Here is a 20,371-nt window from a genome sequence, read left to right as displayed (position 1 = left end):
CGGCCACTGAGTGATACTATGCCCATGACACCACTGTGGTGTCCCCGGCCATTGAGTGATACTATGATCACGACACCACTGTGGTGTTGCCGGATGGCAAAGTGCTAACAGGGACAGTAAAACTGGAAGAAAAATCTGCACTTCAGCAGCAACTGAGTAGCATTAGTGTATGATGGTAGCAATCAGTGTGGGCCAAGTCGGTGCTGACACTGTTTGTGTACAGATTATTCTTCGAATTTCAGTGTGCTTATTAATTACATATATCGCAGTAGACTAATCTGGTGGGACCATCCTATCAAACTGTCACGTAATACACTTAAAAAATAACTTTGTTTGCAACAGGTTAGCAGACTGATGCTCTCCGTCGAGACTGGAAGTCACAGTATTTGTTTAGACCGAATTCAGCTACACATTGCAAATAGGAAACTGCAAAAATTAGTCGAAATACCAAAGAAATTGGCTCTAAGACAAAAAGACCAAGGGAACTTTAAGGAGTTATTCGAAAGCGACGAAAATTGGTAGATGTGACTACATGTCAAACCAATGATAATAATTTCACAAAATTAGGTTGATTTAGTCTAGAGAAAGGGATTGACAAGCTGAGCGTCAATAACGCGTTGGCCCACTTCTCATAGCGCCAATTGGACTGAATCTGGCATTATATCCGACTGCAGGACATCCAATAACCCTACCAATCAAACCTAAACGGAATAATTGCTTGCATAAGACCACAGTTGGACGAATGCGTTATTGATTTGCTCAATTTGTGAAGCTCTTTGTCTCGAATAAATCATAATTTTTTGTAAAATTATAATCATTTGTTTGTCGGTACATGCCCATTACAGTTACCGATTTCCGTCCTAATCGGATAACTCCTTCGTGGTACGTCATTTTTTTCTGTCTTAGAATGTATATCCACACATCACATACACACACACTGTGACCACATATATGACATAATGGCCCATACTGACAACTCCGTATAACACTAAACAGGTTAATATGGTTGAAGAATATAAGTGCAGTTTATGCATTTAGTGGTACAGGCAGAAAGACAGCTTCTCTAGCAGCATGACAAGTACACATGCATGGTGGAATCAACATACAGAATAAGTAATTGAACACATATGAGTGATGGTTGAAATGGCTCTCAGCACTATGGGACTTAATACCTGAGGTCATCACTTCCCTAGAACCTAGAACTACTTAAACCTAACTAACCTAAGGACATCACACACATCCATGCCTGAGGCAGGATTCGAACCTGCGACCATAGCAGTCACGTGGCATATGAGTGAAACGTCGCTAGGTCAGAACGACAGTATTTTTAACTTATGTGTTCTCTAACAGAACATATCAACTGAACGCTTTGCGTTCAACTGGAAAATGTATACGTTTTTGAGTCCACTTATGATACCTACACTAATGAAGGCAAAACGCGTGTGCTAAAATAAATACTGCCTTTTCACAGTTTGCAATAGTATAAGTTGTTTGCGGTTTTATGAATTTAAAATTCTGTTGTTGTATCTTGATTACGCGACCGAATTTCATAACTTGCGGAGTTCAGTGGACCGAGATTTTCTTTCTACCGCCAAAGCACAACTGTTACAAACCTATATTTGCATCTGTGTTTCCTGTTGCACAAGCATACACCCGACACTCTGCTTACAGCATGTGCGACATCAGCGGAACTAATAAAAATGCCAAGGTTGCCACCGAATCCCCAAATCAGAATAAAGCTAAGTCAAGGTAAGAACGGTTTGCATTAAAATTGTCACACCTGATCTCAGTACTCTACTGACTTACTTTTCAAAAGCACTGTTTATATCATATGTTAATTATTTGCTCTAAAACAGTTAGGACAGGAATTGTTTCTGGATAGGACAAGCCAACGCTATTGGAGAAAGGTAACAGACGCACGACATGTCAGCAGTATTGTGCACCACTACAACTCACAAGTATTGATGAAGCTCTGGGCGTTTGCTGCTGAGGAATGCCCAGGACGAAATGCTCTTATTCGATCGCTACCGTCTCTAGACCGGCTCACGTAATGAACTTTTGTACCAGTCAATCAGGGACCATTACCTCCTTCCCAGCTACTAATTGTTCTTCTTCTTCACTCTAAGGAGTCGGCTTATATCCTGTTCCGTTTTCACAATAGCTGCCTTTGCCTTTGTCTTCCGATATCTATTTCCTACAGGTCTGTGTAACGGGTCAGACTTTTCTTTTTATCACCATTCTTTCAATGTGCTCCTTCCATTTTGTTATCTTACTTTCTACTCTTTCATTCACGCACATATTCAATTTTTCATTATCTCAGGATTCTTTATTTCATCTCTCAGAGAACATCCTTTTACATTTCAGCTGACTGTATCCTTTGGTTTTTCTTAGTTATTGTCCAATTCTCACTAACGTATGTGAGTATAGGTATTGCCACCACTTTGTAGAGTTTTGTCTTGTGCCTTTCTTTGTTTTATTGGGCAATGTTCTATGTTCAGTGCAACATATCATTTGAAACTTATTTAATTTAATAGAGGTGTCGTTATCACATTGTAACTTGTAAATAGGCTGTTTAGGTTTTTATATTGGTAACGCCACGTAGCCCTCTGTATGAAAATCACTGGCTGTGCTGTGTGCAGTCTGTGGCTAGTTTGCATTGTTGTCTGCCATTGTAGTGTTGGGCAGCTGGATGTTAACAGCGTGCAGCGTGGCGCAGCTGGAGGTGAGCAGCCAGCAGTGGTGGATGTGGGGAGTGAGATGGCGGAGATTGGACATTTGTAAGACTGGATGTCATGAACTGATATATATATTACGATTTTTCAACACTGTTAAGGTAAATACATTGTTTGTTCTCTATTAAAATCTTTCATTTGCTAACTATGCCTATCAGTAGTTAGTGCCTTCCGTAGTTTGAATCTTTTATTTAGCTGGCAGCAGTGGCGCTCGCTGTATTGCAGTAGTTCGAGTAACGAAGATTTTGTGAGGTAAGTGATTTGTGAAAGGTATAGATTAATGTTAGTCAGGGCCATTCTTTGTAGCGATTACTGAAAGTCAGATTGCGTTGCGCTAAAAATATTGTGTGTCACTTTAGTGAATGTTTGAGTACGTTCAGTTTTGCTCAGCTGTTTGAAAAGCAAATAATGTAAGAGGTTTCTCAGCACAGTAATTCATAAATTTTTCTAAGGGGACGTTTCATATGTCGACCCTTATCCGAGGATACCTCACTGGAGTCTTCTGATTTTTTCTTGTAGTTTGTGTAATTAGTGTAGCTTTTGTTTATTGCTAGCGCATAATTGTAGAGAGAATCTCCTTTGTAGTTGCTGTATTTCATTGTTGTACAGTAAAACAGTTTTGGCATGCATGTAGATTTGCACCAAGTATCTCGCAGCTGCGCATGCAATTAACGAGATATTATTTTCAGCGCTATGTTAATGTGTTCTCGTATTTTTGCTCTTCAAATTGTGCTTTTCTGTGTTATCGTGTGAAATATTGTGACGATAATGGCGTGTGAAAAACGTAACACTAGGCTCCAAAGTAAACTGAGAAATAATAGTGATGACGAGCGTAGCTTACCAGCACCACTGTGTAATGAATTAACAGACATTCAAAGTAGTAATTTGGTAACTGTGCATAGGGAAATGGAGCGGGCTGCAAATAATGGTGTAGGCAGGGAAACAATTAGAGAACAGGGAAGCATTATCAATCGATCGGTCGGCAACAGCTCGCCTCAGGATTCCGAAATGACAGGATACAATCTTGCAAATACTGTAGATTCAGGTTTTGGGTCCTCACCGTTCTCTCAAATAAGTCAAGACACATTTTCTGCTGGTCAAAATGTGAATGTTGGCGTTGCAAATGCACTGCCGGAAAGCATAGAGGAACAGATTCCAGACACAAATACATTATTATTGCAATTAATGCAACAAATGATACAAAATCAGAGACATACACAGCAACAGTTAGACACAATGGAACAAAATCTTCAAAAGTTAGACACAGTGGAACAAAATCTTCAAAAGTTAGACACAATGGAACAAAATCTTCGAAAGTTAGACACACTGGAACAAACTCTTCACAGGTTAGACACCACGCTTGAACAAACACGTGAATATTTAACTACTGAGTTACATAACATCGAATCGAAATGTCAAAAAGTCTGTAATGACATAAAAACACAAATTTGTGAGCATTTCCAACCTATTTTTTCGCGTCATGACAATGCATTACAGAATCACAAAGCAGCCATAAAAGAACTGCAAACTATTGTTCATGAAAATCGCGACACCTTGCAAGCTAGAATTGACTCACTTGCATCTACCGATTCGGTTACGCAACTTGCAAAAACTCAGGAAAACTTAAAGGACACAGTTGATACGATTTCAACACAAAGGGACACTCTGAAACTTGGTTCAGAAAAACACACAGAGGAAATAATTTCACTATCGGATAAAGTAGCCGAACATTCAAATCAGTTCACTAACTTATCTACAAAGGTAGATGATGATCTGAATGACACAAGACCTGTAGCCTTCACTGACACTGAAGAGTATGAAAAAATTAGAAAATTCAAACAAAATCAAAATCAAATCAATACACAGTACAAAAGAGAAATCCGGGAAGTACAAGATCAGTTGGCACAAGTAATACAAGAATTACATATTTCAGAGGACACTCGCGATCCAGTACGGGAAGAGGGATATAGAAATACGGAACAACCACAAAATAATAACACAGCGCATTTCGGAAATTATGAAAGAAATTGGCAAGGTGCACCGAATTTTGAAATGGAACCGCCGAAACGACGTAACAATGACTGACATGCGACTCGCCGACATGATGATTTTGGCTATAAGCTGTTTATTACTACACGTAAATTCAAACATTTAAGAATTCCGGCAACGACATTCATCCACGAGCATGGCTCCATCAATTCTCTCATTGTTTTTCTCCCAACTGGTCATTAGAGCACAGATTAGAATTTATGTGTGGCATTTTAGAGAATGAACCAGCTGTAAGAATGCGATTGGTCATTCACGATTGTCACAGTGAAGGAGAATTTTACCATGCCTTCCTCTCAGCATATTGGTCTCAAGCTGCACAAGACCGAGTAAAACATAGCATCATAATGATGAAACATTTCGAACAATCTCAATTTTCCAGTCTTGTGAAATATTTTGAAGCCATGTTGCACAAGAATCAGTACCTGTCAAACCCACACAGCCCCTCAGAACTCATCCGCATTTGCTTAATCAAATTACCTCAACATTTACGACATATTATTTTGGCAGGACGTTGCAAAGACGACATTGAAGCTTTCAGGGACTGTTACAAGAATTGGAAATTGACACTGACAATCACGGAACACGAAAACAGGAACACAACAATTACAGGTCACATCCGTCGCAATTCCGCAATGAAAGTAATAATAATTGGACACGACAAGGCTACTCTCACAACACAAATCGTGACCAAAACAGACACCACCCGTATGACAACCACTGGCAGAGTAATAGTTACAGAGAAAGATCGCATTTCCGTAGTAATGAATATGACAGAGACAATCATAGAAACATACAATACGGCAACCAGAACTATTATTATCACGGGAGACACAATAACTTCAGACGCAACAGTCCACAGTGCAGTGATAATTCAGGGAGAAATTCTCCACCACGTGACCGACAAGAAGGAAACTATGGAATCTACCGACATGACGACAGACGATATGATCGTAACGACAGACCTGAATTACATCAGAACTGGCGGAATTCAAACAGAGCAGGGCCCTCTTGACAAGGTGAATTTGTAGAAGTTAGGTCTCCTAATCCCAATAACGACGCGCGCCAACAAAGAGACAGACAATGACTCGCACCGCAGGCAGCCACGTGCGCCGGCTGGCTCAGCGAAAAATAACATAGACGCTAACCTTGAGAAAAATTCCAGTATTCTTTACCGACGTATACCGCATGATAATTGCATTCAAGTTCAAACTCTGAGTACTATGAAGAGTAAAGGATTGCACCACATTTCACATGTAAAACCGCTTGCTGAGAGATAATCTATTTTCTAATTTAGTCTTTGCCATAAAATTTTTCACTTCACGCTACTAGTACAATTTGTCACACTGAGAAACTGTTAACATGCAACAATGTTTGAAGTTAAATATCCAATCAAGAACCAAGAGAACTAATTTAAACAGAAATTACGAATGCATTGTCATTGTGAACAGACGACACAGTGTTATAGTGTGTGTACATTCTTGCTCGTTAGTTGCATGATTACGTAACGACTATAAGGCTCACATACTTAGAACATATACTGCTAATGAGATTTTAATGCAACATTTTGGTTTACTTGAAAATATGTTCTGGATTTAAAGTACTTTCTGTGAGATACCAGATGACACAGTGGTTAGTTTATGTGACAGCTACATGATTTTATCACGACGCCACTAATGAGTGACAATTTACAATGTTGCTTTTGCGGTGTATCTGTTTTATATCTGCACAGTTTTTCTGAATACTTCTGGAAAGTAAAACATGTTTTAGTAGTAACTTTTGTGGTATAGCTACAAGGAGACAGCCTTTTCCATAGCATAACAATACATTACAGCACAGTACTTTCTTCATCACGGCAATAAGCGTAATAACTAAGATATCTATACGCAAAGCATTTCACTTGTGTTTATGATGAGGTAAGTACATTGACTTCAGCAGAACTTTGCTTACAGAGGACGATAACTACGACACTTCCACAGAATTATCTTACAACAAGACGAACAGTTTAGCGCTACAGTACACGTATTTGAGTGATTAATTTTGTACTTAAATCATTTATTTTTAAAGGTATTTGAAGTACAATGATACAAAGGTTTTCTGTGATACATTTCATTCCATTGCTGTACTCTATAATACCTGATGGTATAATTACATTAAATCCTCAGGGGGTACACGCCTACTTTGTGTACCATGTGTTTGGCAAGCACAAGGAGCCCTAGCTAATATGGTATTTGCTTATACAACTTTACACATCGGTACCACATTTCTCTAACACATAAATTACACAGCTATCTGATTATTTAACACAGAAACAAACATTTTTTTTACTACATCAGTGACACATGTTTACATAATTACACAGTTGGATAACCTCCCACTTATGAAATTGTATTTTGTCTGTACTGTGTGAACTGTTCATATTTTTTCGGAACCATTGTGATACTACGAGAGCTTTGAATGATGTATTTGGTATGAGATCATGATTTTTAAAGTACGTTTGAGGTAGATGACACTATTGAAATGAGCAGAGAATTTTCTTTAGGTTTTGAAATTATTGCAGAAAGCTACGACGTTTTTGAGATTTGACTGAGGTGTTACGATGTTATTATTACGACGACGATGTGTATTATGCTGCTGAGGTATGTTTATGATTAATAAGCTGATGCTATATGAGTTATTTGATTATGCTATGTATCTGTTATGATGAAATATTGAAGAAGTGTTGACGAATATGTATATGTGTAATAAGGTAAGGAATAATGAGCAGTGGTTAGGGACTCTGGTTTGTGAAAAAGGTTGTTGGAAACCAAGAATCGTACTTTAAGAGTTATGAAATGTATGTAAATGGGTGAATGTATTACAATGCCGACGAACATTTTTTGGACACTATTATATCAATAAGATTTTGTTTCTACACATTTGTAACGGAAATTCTCAACCTGTGGATTTTTTTTTATATGAGACTGCCACTGTAGCGGAAACTGCTTGATGTAATGCGTTTCGGGCACCCACCTGAGAGGTAGTCATCTAACAAAAGAAAGCCATTAGGTGGAGAAAAAAAGAGGCCATTATCCTCGCTATTGACATTCCTTTAGAGAAAGCATCGCCAATATGACACGCTCATTACTTGGAAAAATACTTACATCTGCACATCCGATTATGACAAGCGTCTTTCTACGAGAGTTGAGAGAATTTCTACTAACTTCTGAAATCTCATATGTCTATTGAATGATATTTTTATGCTTTGCTCTTCATAGTTGCTTATTTCATTTGATATCTAGTTTCCAGCTGTGTTGCAGCATTGGTTTTATAAAATAAAATGCATTTGCTAATGTGAACACTTTCTGTCAACAGATCTATTAAATAATAATTTTGTGATCCACATTCTTCAAAAAAGGAGCACTTGGAAATGAAAGAACAATAAGAAGGGAGTAGTAACAGTAACTGCATACATAATTTTCTTTTCAAGTACATGGTACAATGAGTTGTTGTGGTGCACCACTTTAATTACATAGACACTAAGATGTGACATAGGTATTAGACATGGCCATCTTTACTGTAATATTTTTTCTGCTTGAGCTTTGTCATGTTTAGATATAAGTTATTGCATTTGCTGCTGCTCTTTGCCAGGCATAATGTTACTGAATTTGACTTTGTATTACTCTGTTAAGCCAGTTTTACTACTGATTTATTTTTATTGTTTCCTGCACATTGCCTTACATTAGTTGTAATATTGCAACTGCTTTGCTAATTTCTATAACGCTGCTTGCTTCGCCAATTTCCATTTTTTTGTCATTGCTGTTTGTGTTAATTGTTTTGTGCTGCTGCATTGCCTCGTCCCTTAGTTTAGCTTCTGAGCTCAGTAGATTTAAGTTAGTTTAAGAGGGGGTAGACTATATAAGAGAATCAGTTGCGATGAATTGGAAGAAATGCATTGAGAAGTTATACGAAAAAAGTACAGAAAGCAGGTATAGGTAGGATTTTCTTGGAAATAAATGATGAGATAAGATACTGGAAAATAAATAATGAGGTAAGAAATATGTGAACATATAAATACAGAAAGCATGCTTGGATAGGATTATTTTTGGTGGAAACAAATGTTGAAATAAGACAAAAGATCTATGGAATGAAGTTTTGGGTTGGACTGCAGTACCAAATGTCACACTGAAAACAGACCCTGTCCTGTATTTTTGTGTTGTTACACTATGTGAATTTGTGTTTTTCCTGTCTTAATGTGTTTAGCTAATAAGAGTTATGTTGTAGAATTTTTCTGATAATATGTTATTTTCTTTGTAAAGATGTTTAGACATTATGTATTCTGTTCTGTTTTAATGCTCATGTGTGAAGTTGATGTTTCGAAAGTTATTCTGATCTTTTATGTATGTACTCATGTCATAATTCCTGTAACACTGATGTATATGTTATTTCGATTCTTTTGTAAAGCCTGTACTACAAATGTTATCTGTATTGTTATGCTCTTTAATGATGTATTTTGTACCTTTGTAATTGTATTCTTATGTTATAAAATTGTAATTGACACCAGATCATCATATTATTAACTTGTAAGTTCCATTTCACTGCACACGTTTCTGTTTGTCATACTATATGGACAATATGTGAGAAGTAGGGACTGGTAGTGTTTGCACATGTGTTAATAATTCAGCAAGGGACTGGATAACAGCATTGCTGGTTCTAAGGACAATTCCAAAAACTGTGTGCGTACACAAGTGGTAGTTTATGAACTTGCTATATTCTCTGCAAGACTCTTCTATGGTGATTGTGCACCCGCACAGTAGCAACAGATGGCTGCTGGCCGTCTCTACAAGGACTGTAGTAGGTCTGCTCTGTGATGACCTACCTACCAATATTCTTCAAAACTTCGACTGACTCTGCTGTGGGTTTGCTCTGTTATGGCCCATTACCTGTCTGCATGTCAAGAGTCAGCACTGTCTTTCCGTTGGAAGGACAACACTACTTCTTCAAGACTGCATGGAAATCCACTACTTCCGTGTGCATTCTGTTTTACTGCTCAGACTTTGAGAAAAACACTGCAATTTTACTGTGATGAAAGATCAGGACTGTCTTTATGGACTGTGAGAAAATTTTAGCTTTTGACCAACATTGTATCGATAAATGTGTGCATTTCATTTATTTGTTATTGTAATTATGAAAAATTTTTCAAATCTGTATTGGCCACTGCCCAAAACAATTTGTAAAATTTTTTGTGGGGAGCATGGGGGCTATGTAAGTAGGCTGTTTAGGTTTTTATATTGGTAACGCCACGTAGCGCTCTGTATGAAAATCACTGGCTGTGCTGTGTGCAGTTTGTGGCTAGTTTGCATTGTTGTCTGCCATTGTAGTGTTGGGCAGCTGGATGTTAACAGCGCGTAGCGTTGCGCAGTTGGAGGTGAGCCGCCAGCAGTGGTGGATGTGGGGAGAGAGATGGCGGAGTTTGGACATTTGTAAGACTGGATGTCATGAACTGATATATATATTATGATTTTTCAACACTATTAAGGTAAATACATTGTTTGTTCTCTATTAAAATCTTTCATTTGCTAACTATGCCTATCAGTAGTTAGTGCCTTCCGTCGTTTGAATCTTTTATTTAGCTGGCAGTAGTGGCGCTCGCTGTATTGCAGTAGTTCGATTAACGAAGATTTTTGTGAGGTAAGTGATTTGTGAAAGGTATAGATTAATGTTAGTCAGGGCCATTCTTTGTAGCGATTACTGAAAGTCAGATTGCGTTGCGCTAAAAATATTGTGTGTCACTTTAGTGAATGTTTGAGTACGTTCAGTTTTACTCAGCTGTTTGAAAAGCAAATAATGTAAGAGGTTTCTCAGCTCAGTAAGTCATAAATTTTTCTAAGGGGACGTTTCAAACTTACATTACATCCTAATAGCTAAAAGTGAGGAAGCTGCTCTACTAATATTCCATTTAGCATTCGTTTAGAACGTACTCGGTATTTTCCTTTAAAACCCTTACCTTTCGTTTTATTCTCTGATCTTGTGAAGTTATTGTTTTTGACTATCGAATCAAAATGATGTAGAGCAAATTGTATATCATTCTCCGTCTTTGACAGAATTATTTGATCATCAGCAAAGAGTAAAATATTTTAATATGCATTTCTAGGAATTAATTTTATTCCAGGATTCCTGGATTAACTTGTTGTTTCCATTGTCTAACAATGTAAAAATGAAGTTAATTGCTATTGGCCATGTTCTCTCTTTTCCTTTATTAATTCACATTTCGTTTTTTTAACACAAATTTCCTGCCACTTGTATTAAATGTTTCGGATTACCTTGTCTTCATGTTATGTTCCACAGCATGTACCTATTCACACTGCCGAAGAATTTTTCATAATCTACAAATTCAATGTGACTCTCCAGGTTATGCCTTCGTCTCTCCTCAGTTATCTGCCACACGTTTGTTTTATTGTCACTGCATGATCGTTCTTTTCTAAAAGCATTTTACTCCTGCAGTAAATGGCCGTTACCGATTCTTTTCAATTTATTATTAATTACTCGTGCATATAATTTACAGGCAGGGTTCAACAGACTCATTACTCTGTACTTTTCACAAGCATTTCTAATAACGTTTTTACAGAGTGATATTACTTTCACCACTCTCCAAGAGTCAGCTATCATCTTCAATTTCCTAAATTCACTTAATAAATGCGACAGCCTTAGTTATAATATTAAACCTCCACATTTGATGAGTTCTGATTATTATTTTCGGATTCTTCTCCAATGTAATATTGTCTCCTCTTTGTATTTCATCATCATGTTCTTTGTCTTGGTATATTTGCGTTAGCGTATTTTTATCAGTTTTCTGTCATATCTCAAATAGTGTTTTATCCAAGCTTCTCTTTCTGTTGCGTGTACTCGTGCAACTTCGCCTGCTTGTTAAGGAATTTATAAGTCACCTCTTGCCTACCATGTAGATATCATTCTATCCCAGGATCTTGATGAGCTTCTCACTATTTCTTAGCACAGTTACGTTTTTCTTCATGCAGCGCTTTCCTTTCTTTTGCATTGTGCTACAGATTTGAAATGTAAGGTTTCTGTTTCCGTTTAATTGCAATTGCTATATACTCTCCCACATTACTGTAGTTTTCAATGCCATTTAGTAGAAGCTGCGGCTTTGAAAAAGTAGTTTTCAGATGACCTAGTGAGTGATAGATCATCTTTGATTATATGTATTGAATTTAGGGGTTAGCTTCTATAGTGAGTAGCACATATACCACTTAAACTCCGAGCTGTGATTCGTTAGATACTTTTTTTTGCGGACTCCAGTGCCTAGGCACGCAAGGCCGGCTGGACCGTTGAATCCCGCCAACGTCTCGTCACCGGTTATGCCTACTGGCGTTCTGTCGGCGAAATCGCGTTCCGTTCACAAAGGACTCCATTCCATTGCAAGTCACGTAATGACGGCCATAACCTAGAAATCATTCATGTGAGTTGTTTAGAATGGTAAATAGTATAAGCAATGACAAAATTGTTCACACCAACATTATAAACTATTTCAGATAATAACTTCTTGTTTCAGCCCACAATTATCTTTGACGTTGCTCCCCACTACACATCGCCACTCATTTACTAGTTTTAGGTAGACGTGTAGATTTTGTAGCAGGATGATTATTCAGTACGGTACAGGTGGAGCTCATAATGTAAACAGTAGTAGGTATCGCTGGACTCATCAGCATGATGAGGGAGAGACGAGTTCACGGCAGCGAGGACGGACTGTGGGTGCGGCAACAGCAGCCGGTGCAGTGCGGCGGCGTCTTTGCGGTGGCGCAAGACGGCAGCTCGCCGCGTCTGCGGGCCGCCCCGGGCGACGCTTTGAAGCAGCGCCGCCAAGACAAACAGCCCGCCGGGAATTCCGCCACAGGGGATGGCGGCGGTGGTGGTGGCGGGGGCAGAGGCTGGCGATCTGGGCCGTGGGCCACCAAACGCCTCCACTCTCCGCCCGGTTGGTCGCAGGGGTCGCCTCTGGCCTTACTACGGGCTCCGCCGCCTGCACGCTCTGCAACTCCGCGCGTCTATTCCGTCAGACGGGTTGCATAAGTGTCAGGAAGTTCCCACTCCAAACGAAGATCGCAAACCACTTACTGTCAAGATTTCATTGCACTTGTCATTTCTTCTCACTAAATTTTTTCAACTTCGCAGACATTTTCTTCTTGTGGGGTACCACAGCCTTACATTCTTTGCAAGAGATTTTGAAGGTTTCCTCCTCGGCTTCTGCTGACAAGTATTCACTCATTAAAACTCGTACGATTGGCCAATTCTGGGCGTATATGCCTTACGTCTACTGCACCTGAAAATAGCCTGTAAGATCGAAATTGGCCCAACGTGCGAGGTTTACTAAAGTGAATACTTTTCAGTAACAGCTGAGATGGAAACTTTTAAAAATGTATTTTACAACTTACGTTTAAAAACTTGGCTTGGATAAAACACTACTTTCAGACATAAGTATTCGTGATTTTCATTGAACTTGGGTCCGCAGCTGTGACAAATTGCTTAAATGATTTGGTGCGGGTAAATTAATGAACGTGACAGATGAAACATAAATCTATGCCCGTTTAAGAGAACAGTCTGATAGAGTTTTGAATGAAACTGAAGAAATGCGAAACAAAAATATACTGGATTATTTTGCGGCCATTCTACGACGGGGCGTTGCAGGACCACAGCATATGTAGCCATTGCTGCAGAGACAGACAGGCGCGGCAGCATTGCGTGTGGGCCGTATGGCCATGTAATCAGAAGTTGTGGTGGGTTATGTCATATTAGCTTCCACGATTCTTTTGAAACTTCTTGCAGGTTAAAACTCTGTACTGGGCCGAGATTAGAACTCCGGACCTTTGCCTTTTGCGGGCAAGTGCTCTATCAACTGAACTACCCAATCACGACTCACGATCGGTCCCCACAGCTTTACTTCCACCAGTACCTCGTCTCCTGCCTTCCAGACTGTCGTGAGAACTGATTGGGTAGCTCATTTGGTAGAGCACTTGCTCGCGAAAGACAAAGGGCCCGAGTTCTAATCTCGGTCTGGCACAAAGTTTTAATCTGCCAGTATGTTTCATATCAGTGCACACTCCGCTGCAGAATGAAAATATCATTCTGGACACATATGTTTAATTTGAACGGCGCCGCGCGGGGTAGCCGTGATGCGTCTTGTCACGGTCTGCGCGGCTCCCCCACGTCGGAGGTTCGAGTCCTCCTCGGGCATGGGTGTGTGTGTCGTCCTTAGCTTAAGTTAGTTTAAGTTCGATTAAGTAGTGTGTAAGGTTATGGACAAATGACCTCAGCAGTTTGGTCCCTATAAGATCTTACCACAGATTTCCAAACTTTTTGAGTGGCATTCACTAGCATTTTGCTTGTGAATACATATTGTCGTTGTCTTAAAACTACCATTACCAGCACAGTTAACTGTGGTGTACTTACACATAACATCGCACTCGAATTACAGATTATGACCGCACATTCGTTAATGTGGATGTGACACTACGGAAAATGCTGTTACAAAGAACTTATGCTAAACTACACGGTAGGCATACAAGTCCGATACTCTCGACAAACACAGATGACGCATGCAGGTGTCATGAATAGTCTATACGTCTATCAACGTCCCTCATTTACAGCTAGGCATATTAGGATAGATCAAATTAAATGACCAATGTATAAGAATTACCAATAGAATAAAACAAAATGCAGTAAGCGGTTCCCTAGCAACTATAAAATAAAAGTAATGTGCCATCGATGAATTTTTGCACAATATGTTTTATATAGCCTAGCACATTTTATTATCTGAATTGTTTTTTGACCAACAATTACAGCACCAAATTCCTGTTGCTTGATGTTTAGCAGGATACATGAAAACTATCTAAGACTGAAATTGTACAGTAGAACATCAAATAAAGAAAAAGTAACAGCTGCAAACGGTAGCAAATCATTTAGACTATTCGTAATTTACTGCATTACACTAAGCACTTCCCACACAAACAAATCCATATGACGGGCCCATATCCAACCCTGTGCTGCACCAGTGCTACTAAGTTCCTTTTACTATACATGTAAAGGCGGAAAATGTAGTTAAAAGCTGCAGACAAAAAACAAGTGCAGTTCCTAAATATAGCTGTTAAAACCATTGCATTGAGGAAAATATAACTGTATTACGCCAACTGAGGATGAGTGTATGCCCGAAACGCTTCCTGGCAAAACTAACGTTGTATAAAAACTGTCTTGTTGCTGTAGTTCTTCAAAAACCTGTTCAAAGCACTCGGGATGTCTTCCAACCTCTGTCTTGCCCTGCAGTTTTCCCTCTACACCTCTCTCTAGTACAATGGATACAATTCTTTTAAATATGAAACCACGCATTACTCTCATCGTCGCAATGACTATTTTGCAGGTGACATCACTGTTCTGCGGAGCGTGCCACCTACTTAATTTATGGTTAGAGCTATTTGTTTCAGTTTTCCTTGTGTAGTCCCCTATTTCGGCATCAGTACATATCTGTGGCTTATTTCCCCTCCTTAATATGCACAGAGTGATCCATATAAAACTGAATTACTTCAGTGAATCATAATTTCCCTACGAAAGCTCGTAGAAACAGGAAAGTTTTTTTAATGATTTTCGTACCTCTGGGAGAATCAAAAGTACCACCCGTTGTTGCCAAGTTGATCGTTGTTTCTTCGTATGAGATCTTTTCTCCGGTATAATGTTGTGATTTATCGGCTCTAGTTCTTTCATAGCCTCGTCGGTCGCTGTTTGTGAAGTCTGTGAGAGTGTAGATCGGGTCGTATGTCAATAACGAGCAGATTACTGACTCGTTCGCAGTCTTTAGCTGACAGAAACATACAGTACACACTTCGAAAGCGAGTTTTTATTGTGAAAACATATTGGAGACAGGTTCATTGGTTACAACACAACGGGCATTCCGGAGAGAATTCAATGCGCGTGATGTTCTAACATAAGCAAAAATTTTATCGATTGTAAGGAAGCTGGAGAAAACTTGCGTACTAAATAGTGACAGTGGTAAACATAGATCATCATTGAGTGCAGAAGTTACTGTGAAACGTCTGCAGACGCTTGGAGAACTCTCCAAGGAAATCGTTGCGTCGATAGATTTTGGTGACAAGCATTCCATATGGCACATGTCAGAGAGCTCCGAGGAAATTGGTATTGCGACCATACAGCGCCAAGAAACGGATCATGAGAAAATAATTCGTTGATGTCGATGGTTTCACGGTTTTCTTATTCAACGGCCAGACATTCTCTCCATAAACTTGTTTACAGATGAGGCATGGTTCTATCTGTCAGGTTACACCATCACACAAAGCAACAGATACTGGGCTGGTGTAAACCCCTTATCATCCACGAAATATCACTGCATGATGAAAACGTTGCAATACGGTGCGCGGTGTCAGCTGGCAGGATTGTTGGCCCCATTTTCTTTTATACTACCGTTGACACTACCGCTTAAGTTTACTTGTGGAACAGCTCGATGACGTTCATGTTATTTCCAACGAAATGGAGCAACGTGTAAAACCTCTAAAGCTTCCATGCAACTTGTAACCAATTCCTTTCGTGACTGAATATTCTCGAAAAAATTGGACCTCCCCTTACTCCACCCCCGATCACCTGACCAGGCCCTCACCCCCTCTTCCCCTCCCTACCGAAAGTTTTCTTGTGAGGGTATCTTACAAGCCGAGTGTACAAGAGAAGACCACGGACAGCTGCAGAACTCCGTGAGCCCATTAGGCCATTACAAACAACATCGACGAGGATACACTAAACAGAACGTCATGAAATATAGCGAAATAAGTATAGTTGTGTATCAGTGTTGGTGGAGTGCACTTCCGACATTTTCTTTTAGGACTTTGTAATTACTCATATGTATGCATACAATCTCCCAATTATATATTACTATCTCACAAAATTGCTAATGTGTCCCATTATTGGTTCAAAGTTGTGACTCATTAAAGTAGTTCGCCGTGTACAGATGGATATTCTCAAGCGTTCTCTGAAAAACGTTAGCTAATATGAAAAAGGGAAGTCAATTGAAAACAAGATAAATGGAATAAAAGTAACAAACTTTTCGTTATTTGAGTAATAACACATTTATCCCACTGTGAGACGAAGCGTCGGACCCCATGTTGCCAAGGTTGTTTCGACTATGCTGCAGACGTTTCGCTGAGAAGTCATTACGTGTTCTCCGTACAGTTTTCACCACTTCGCATGCGACTGCCATAATTTTGGAGCCCTGAAGAAAGATATTCGTGTCCTTTGATTTGTTTCGGACGAAGAGGTGCACACCTGGATACAATCACGGTTCCATAGGCAACCGCAATTTGTTTTCATAAAGGCGCTGACCGTCTTGTCTTACAGCTGCATAAATGGATTAACAGCTATGGTAATTACTTTTGAAATACAGAAACTACTTAAAAGTTTCTATAAAAACTACCAAAGACCCACAGTGTTGTTGATTTTTGGAAAATATCTGTGGTGTGAAATCGAACGTGCACTGTAAAGATACGTGGAAAGGAAATATATTGCGTTGTGTGCATCACAAAGTGGTAGAAGTATTTCGTTGGGTAATGGGCATAACTTATTCTGGATCCTTGTGGAATGAAATAAATGCGAAAGATTTTACAAAATATTCCGTTTAACGCCCGACATCCGACGGCTGGATCACCATCAAAGAGTGTCTTATACCATTATTTTATACTATAATCTTGAAAATTTTCGAATTGATCACAAAGCTTTGGAATAGAGACGGCGGCTCTTTACAATTACCTCGTTCCGATTAAAATAATTCCACAAGGGTGGGAGTAAAGCAAACGAGACACACAAGCTGGAAGAAAGGAAAAACCACAAATACGACAGAAGGGCAACAAACACTAAAATAGACAAACGAGAACAAGAAAACCACATGAAGACGCAACAAATAGGTAGAAGAGATAAAAACAAGAGAGCAGATGACCGTGGCTGGCCAATCACGAGAATAAAAAGCTTAAGCCAGCCACTCTGCGACACATTAAAACATCCAGCCTAAAAGCACTAGCGTGGAAAACACAAAGGGGCGAAAGACATGCGCTAAGTCTCAGATCGAATGATAAAACCCACACTCACGTACAAAACGTAAAACTAAATTAGTCGATGAGGCGTTGTCAGTTAAATTAATGGTAACGAGTCCGGTAACTGAAGAGTCCGTCGCAGGGCAGCCAAAGAAGGACAGCTCAAGAAGAGATGTGCCACTATCAGCCGCATGCCGCAGCGACACTGAGGTGGGTTACGGGGCGCAGTAGGTAGCCTGTGTCACCCAAGCATGGCCAATGCGGAGCCGACAGAGAACCACAGAGTCCCTGCGAGAGGCCCGCGCGTAGGTCTCCCACATATTCGTAATCTCCTTAATGGCACGCAGTTTGTTGTGCGCACTGACGTTATGCCATTCCGTCTCCCAAAGTAGAAAAACCTTGTGGCGTAATACTGAACGCAGGTTAGTTTTAGAAATACCGATCTCCAGAAGCGGTTTCCGAGTAGCCTGTTTGGCCAGCCCGTCGGCAAGTTCGTTACCTGGGAATCCAGGGGTCCAGATAAACACCACCGAACGACTGGACCGTTCCAGCGCCTAGAGGGGCTCCAGGATAGTCGCTACCAAAGGATGACGAGGGTTGCACTAGTCGATAGCTTGTAGGCTGCTCAAGGAGTCAGTACATAGGAGAAACGACTCGTCAGGGCATGAGCGGATGTGCTCAAGAGCACGTGATATGGCCTCTAGCTCTGCAGTGAAAACACTCAGCCATCTGACAAGGAGTGTTGTTCTATATGTCATCCATGAACACAGGAAATGCCAACGTGACCATCAGCCATCGAGCCATCGGTGTTAACCATTTCATGGCCCCAGTACATGTCGAGAATCGAGAGGAAGTGACAGCTGAGAGTAGCAGGGTTAACTGAGTCCTTAGAGCCATGTGAAAGGTCCAGGCGAAGCTTCGACCGAGGTTTAGACCATGGAGGTGTACGTGAATGGACCTCGAGTATAGGTGGCAAAGGTAAGGACTGCAGTTCGGACAGAAGGGACCGGATGCGAACTACAATTGTAAGCCCTGACCTGGACGGGCGATGCGGGAGATGAACCACCTTGGGTGGGAAAAGGAGACGGTAATTCGGATACGCAGGAGAACTACTAACGTATGCAACGTAACTAGCGAGCAGTTGTGCACGCCTGACCTGCAATGGAGCGACTCCACCAGGATGCTTGTTACCGGACTCGTTCTAAGAGCTCCCGTCGCTAATCTAACGCCGCAGTGGTGCAGTGGATCGAGTAAATGCAACGGTGAGGACGCCGCCGAGTCATAAACCAGACTCTCATAGTCAAGGAGGTATTGAACAAGGCCTCTGTAGAGCTGCAGCAGTGTAGAGTGATCCGCACACGAGTTGGTGTTGCTCAGGCAACTGAGGGCATTGTGGTGCTGCCAGCATTTCAGCTTAAGCTGACGAAGGTGAGGAAGCGAAGTCAATCGGGCATCGAAAGCCAGTCCTAAGAATAGATACATCCTCTCTACACTAAGTAGATCGTCATGAAGGTAAAGTCCTGCTTCCAGATGAAAGGTACGATGCCGACAGAACAGCATAACGCACGACTTTGAAGCTGAAAACAGGAAGCCGTGGGCTACAGCCCATGACTGCGCCTTGTGGATGGCTCCCTGTAGGCGCCGCTCTACAACACCAGTACTGGAGGAGCAGTACGAAATGCAGAAGGCGTCTGCATACAGCGAAGGTGAGATTGACGGCCCTACAGCTGCTGCTGGACCGTTAATGGCTACTAAAAATCGAGATACGGTCAATACAGAGCCCTGTGGGACTCCATTCTCCTGGATATTGGGGGAACTATGGAAGGCACCAACCTGGACACGAAAAATACGGAGCGACAGGAAATTTTGGATAAAAATCGGGAGCGGGCCCCGGAGATCCCATTCATACAACGTGGCAAGGATATGATGTCGCCAGGTCGTGTTGTAAGCTTTGCGTAAGTAAAAAAAGGCGGCAACAAGGTGCTGGCGCCTGGAAAAGGCTGTTCGGATGGCAGACTCGAGGGACACAAGGTTATCAGTGGTAGAGCGACCCTGGAGGAAACCGCCCTGGCATGGAGCCAGTAGACCACGTGACTCTAGGACCCAACCCACTGCTGACGCACTATACCCTCCAGCAGCTAACAAAGAAGGTTGGTGAGGCTGAAGGGCCGATAGATATCCACATAAAGCGGGTTTTTTCCGGGTTTAGCACTGGTATGATGGTGCTCTCCCTCCATTGTGATGGAAAGACACCATCGCAGCAGATCCGGTTGAAGATGACTAGGAGATGTCGCTTGTAGTCAGATGAGAGATGTTTAAGCATCTGACAGTAGATCCGATCTGGCCCAGGAACTGTGTCGGGGCAATGTGCAAGGGCACTGAGGAGCTCCCGCTCTGTAAATGGGGTGTTATAGGGTTCACTGTGGCGTGTAGTGAACTAGAGAACTTGCCCTTCCATCCTCTTAGAGTGTGAAAGGTTGGGGGGTGAGGGAATTCTCAGATGCAGAGCCTCGAGCA

Source organism: Schistocerca serialis, chromosome 4 (genome assembly GCF_023864345.2).
Source record: "Schistocerca serialis cubense isolate TAMUIC-IGC-003099 chromosome 4, iqSchSeri2.2, whole genome shotgun sequence".
In the NCBI taxonomy this organism is placed as follows: Eukaryota; Metazoa; Arthropoda; class Insecta; order Orthoptera; family Acrididae; genus Schistocerca; species Schistocerca serialis.
The sequence above is the reverse complement of the archived record's forward strand: the minus strand, read 5'-3'. Positions refer to the sequence as shown.